Source organism: Suricata suricatta, chromosome 12 (assembly GCF_006229205.1).
Source record: "Suricata suricatta isolate VVHF042 chromosome 12, meerkat_22Aug2017_6uvM2_HiC, whole genome shotgun sequence".
NCBI classification, from domain to species: Eukaryota; Metazoa; Chordata; class Mammalia; order Carnivora; family Herpestidae; genus Suricata; species Suricata suricatta.
Genome location: NC_043711.1, coordinates 93,404,837 through 93,409,731, shown reverse-complemented (window position 1 = coordinate 93,409,731; position 4,895 = coordinate 93,404,837). Strand labels below are relative to the sequence as shown.

Sequence of the window (4,895 nt, the reverse complement as noted above, 5' to 3'; positions counted from 1 at the left end):
ACGCTCTCCATCAAAATAAATAAACTTTAAAAAATAAGTTAAAAAACAAATATTACCTACAAAGTAGAAGATTGAAAGTTCATTACAGTGACAATTACACAGAATTATGTATTCGTTTGTGCAGGGACTGGGTGGGGACACAGGGAAATGAAAACAAAATATGCAAAAGGGATGTGAGATGTGGAAGTTAAGTGTTAACTAGCTCAGTCAGCCTAGTGTTGAGAGCAAAGATCTCAAGTGAGACACCCGTTAAGCTCACAGAGTCACAAGTACCTGGGTAACTTAACTTCTCTGAGCATCAGTCTCTCCCTCCATAAATGGGGTTTTTCACTACTGCTTCTCAGCCTGAGGTTTCGATGAGATGATGTATAAAAGGCCCGCATTTATTATGGGTATGGAACCTGAAATGATCGATCTGTTTTGGCTTTAATCTTTTCTATTTAATTTTTTAAGTGTATTTATTTATTTTGAGAGAGAGAAAGAATGCGTGTGTGTGCATGTGTGTGCGTGCACGCGCGTAAGTTGGGTAGGGGCAGAGAGAGGGAGAGAATCCAAAGCAGGTTCCACACTGCCAGTGCGGAGCCATCAAGGCGGGACTTGAACCCACCAACCATGAGATCATGACCTGAGCTGAATTCAGACGCTTAACCGACTGAGCCACCCGGGTGCCCCTTTATTTAATTTTTCAATAAAAAGCATTCATAAGGGGCGCCTGGGTGGCTCAGTCGGTTAAGCCTCCGGCTTTGGCTCAGGTCAGATCTCACATTCGTGGGTTCGAGCCCCGCGTCAGGCTCTGTGCTGACAGCTAGCTCAGAGCCTGGAGCCTGCTTCCTGTTCTGTGTCTCCTTCTCTCTCTGCCCCTCCCCCTCTCATGCTCTGTCTCTCTCTGTATCAAAAATAAAAAATTAAAAAAAAAAACATTCATAAGATTCAAAAAGCAAAGTGAAGGGTGCCTGGCTGGCTCAGTTAGTAGTACATGTGACTCCTGATCTCGAGGTTGTGTGTGTAAACCCTTAGGCTGTATGGATAACTTAAAAATAAAATCGTAGGGGCTCCTGGGTGGCTCAGTCGTTTAAGCCACCAATGTCGGCTCAGGTCATGATCTCACACTTCATGAGTTCAAGCCTTATGTTGGGCTCTGTGCTGACCGCCCAGAGCCTGGAGCTTGCTTCGGATTCTATGTCTCCCTCTCTCTCTGCCCCTCCCTAGCTCACACTCTGTCTCTCTCAAAAATAAATAAAAGTTAAAAAAATTTTTTAAAAAGGCAGGTGGCCTGGCTGCTCAGTTGGTTAAGGGTCCTACTCTTGGTTTCAGCCCAGGTCATGATCTCACAGTTCCTGAGTTCTCACATCAGCTCTGTGCTGACAGCACCTGCAATTCTCTCCCTCTCTCTCTGTCCCTCCCCTGATCACTCAGTCTCTCTCTCTCTCTCTCTCTCTCTCTCTCTCTCTCAAAATAAATAAATACACTTTTAAAAAAAGGCAAAGTGAGCTAAAAAGCAATACATTGAAAAAACTGACTTTCACCCGTCCTCACCCACCACTTCCTCCCCCTCCCCCGCACGGCTGCTGAACACGCCTGCTAGTTTCTTGTGATACTTCCTCTGTGTCTTTAAGCAAACATAAACGCTTAGCCCCTTTATACAAAAGGTGGCATTCTGTATAAATTTTTTCTGCAGTTTGACTGTTTCATTCAACAGTATATCCTGAAGGTCACTCCCTCCCAGGACTCAGAGCTCCCTCATTCTTTCCTTATCACGGCACACCGTTCCCTGGGTCTCCGTCATTCCCTGTACATGGGACCTTTGATTGCTTCCGCTTTTGCAATGACCGATGATTCTGCAATAAAAAACCTTGTACTCGCTTTCTTCTGTATGTGTACAGGTGTATGCGTGATATAAATATCGGAAAGCAGAATTGCTGGGTCAAAGGGAAAATGCCAGAATACTTTTTTTGAGAGTTTATTGGAGCACCTGGGTAGCTCAGTCAGTTAAGCATCTAACTCTTGACTTTATTTCCGGTCATGATCTCACAGTTCATGAGTTCAAGCCCCACACAGGGCTCTGCACTGACAGCACAGAGTCTGCTTGGGATTCTCTCTCTCCCTCTCTCTCTGCCCCTCCCCTGCTCATGCTCTCTCTTCCTCTCTCTCCTTCTCTCTCTCAAACTAAATAAACTTAAAAAGATTTTATTTTATTATTTAAAGTTTTTTAATGTTTACTTATTTTTGAGAGAAAGAGACAGAGAGAGAACAGGGGAAGGGCAAGGGGAGACAAAGAATCCAAAGCAAGCTATTGGCTTGAGGCTGTCAGCACAGAACCTGATGTGGGGCTCGAACTCACAGACCAAAAGATCATGACCTGAAGTCATGAGCTGAAGTCGGACGCTCAACCAACTGAGCCACCCAGGTGTCCCTATTATTATTATTATTATCCTTTAAGCAGACTCCATGCCCAATGTGGGGCTTGAACTCACACCCTGTGATCAAGAGTCGCATGCTCTACCGACTGAGCCAGCCAGGCGCCCTCAGAGCACTTTTGAGACATGTTGGTAGATTGCCCCCACGAAAGTTGCCCCAGAGGTGTATGCCAGAGCCTGCTTCCCCAGAGCCTCACCAGCACAATATGCCTGAAAGATGGTGTTTATTCTGGTTTGTTGTTGCAAGATTGTTTGCGCAAAAAACTTTTTTTCTTGCCACTTTTTGTCTATAGATCCAAGCACAGTTATCTCTATCTTTATTTATTTGTTTTTTAAAGTAAGTTCCACGCCCAACGTGAGGCTCGAACTCACAACCCTGAAATCAAGAGTCGCATGCTCTCCTGACTGAGTCAGCCAGACGCCCCTCTAACTTTATTTAAAGAACAGGCTGTAAGAAAAGGGAGACAATCAGACAACAGGACAAAGTTTCTAGACATTAAAAATATAGTTACTGGAAAAATTTGTATATCCGTGAATATGCCAGAAAATAGAATAAAAATGGACCAAGACCAAATCAGTGTGTGGGAATATCAGCTCAAGGAAATCCTTCGGTATAGGGAGCTAAAATTTTTCAGCAAAAAGTGCTTAGACATTTTTTTTAAGTGCTTGAGACCCACATTTCCATATCAAACAAGCAGAACCCTTCCAACTAAAATGAATTAAAGATGTATGCCAGAAAAATGAAAATGGAAACCCAAACAAGCAAAAAGGCATGGTATGTGAGAGATGGTGGAATGAAGCTAAGAATGCATGACAGATGGGCAGCCGGCCGGGAAGACACCAGAACAAGAAATTAGAACAGGAAGTCAACAGCCTCTATGGAAACTGCCATGAAGCACAAAGTCGATTTTTTGTTCCACCCAAATTATGTGACTAAAGACCCAGACATGTTCTGAAAGCAAGAGGTAAAGAAACGCGTCTCTTCTATCAACAAGGATTTTAAAAGCTCGCCGTGGGAATTTGGTGTGGGGGATTGGTTACACAAGTTATGGAAAATCTGAGAAGCCAGCAGGAGTCCCGGAGGCAGCCGGGGATTAGGGACAGCAGCAACCCTGGTGTCCTGGTCAACTGGCTCTTGGAAACAAGCCCGGAGGCGCCGTGTGCTCCGATTTGGAGACGCAAATCCTCCATCCGTGGCCAGTTTCAAGCTGCCAGCAGGAGGGCACTGAGCGTGGAAAAGGAAAGATATGTGTGCAGCGAGTTTCTGTCAGCTGCTACGTGCCGCTCACCTTTGGGACAACAGCCCTGGGGTCAGGGCCACTTGGTGGAAGGCGGAACCCAAGAGGAAGTTCTGTTTCCCTTTCTGTTGCTGCAGGAGCTGGGTGGTTCCGCGGTGGGAAATCTTTACAGAATCCTATGATTAGAGACGCTGTCTGCTCAAAGTTTAGAATCACGACATAAACAGCCTACTAGGTCCCAGGGAGACAGAAGTGAACAAAATAAAGCCGCTATATCAATACATCATAATTTGTTGCTTCATTCGCCCACTGATGGGCGTTTGGGTGGTTTCCGGTGTGGGGCTATGAGGAAAAACGTTGCTGTGGACTTTGTCATATGAGCTTGTGGGGACATATGGACTCAGCCTGGGTACGTACTTAGCAGGGCGATCGCTGCGTTAGGTCAGTCGTGGGTTTAACTTCGCAAGAGATCACCAACATCTTCCAAATTGGTTGTACTGTGTTATAATTTGATATTTTGTATTTGTGCCGTATTTCATCGACAATACCGGAGGATCCTAGCTGCTCTGCATTCTTCACGATTCCTTGTTACTGTCAGCTGTGTGTTTGTTTGCTTGTTTTTGTTTGTTTTAATGTCATCGGGGACGCCTGGCCGGCTCAGTCCATAGAGCATGTGACTCTTCATCTCAGGGTCGTGAGTTCAAGCCCCACGCGGGGCATGGAGCCTACTTAAAATTTAAAAGAACATTTATGGGGTGCCTGGGTGGCTCAGGCGGTTAAGCCTCCGACTTCGGCTCAGGTCAGATCTCACGTTCGTGGGTTCAAGCCCCGCATCAGGCTCTGTGCTGACAGCTAGCTCAGAGCCTGGAGCCTGTTTCAGATTCTGTGTCTCCCTCTCTCTCTGACCCTCCCCCTCTCATGTTCTGTCTCTTCTGTATCAAAAATAAATAAAGCATTAAAAAAATTTTTTTTTTAATTTAAAAGAACATTTTAATTAATCAAAATAAAGGCCTCGGGTGTCTTGAGGTCTAATCTACATGTAGGGAAACTCATCCTTTTTAGTTCTGTAAGTTTTGACAAAGTATATAGTCATGTACCCACCATCACAATCAATTATAAAATATCAGGCACCTGGGTGGCTCAGTCGTTAAGCATCTGACTCTTGATCTCAACTCAGGGCTTGGCCTTTAAAAAAAAAAGATACAGAATGTCTAGGTAGGATTTCTGAGTCATATGATAA

The 4,895-nt window shown here is 44.9% G+C and overlaps 1 non-coding gene across 1 annotated transcript; it reads right to left on the bottom strand.

Annotated features, from left to right (window-relative positions):
- Window positions 1–2,449: 2,449 nt before the first annotated feature.
- Window positions 2,450–2,521, bottom strand: TRNAK-CUU. The gene has a single exon. It is a non-coding gene; the product is annotated as a tRNA-Lys (tRNA).
- Between the last annotated feature and the right edge of the window lie 2,374 nt (window positions 2,522–4,895).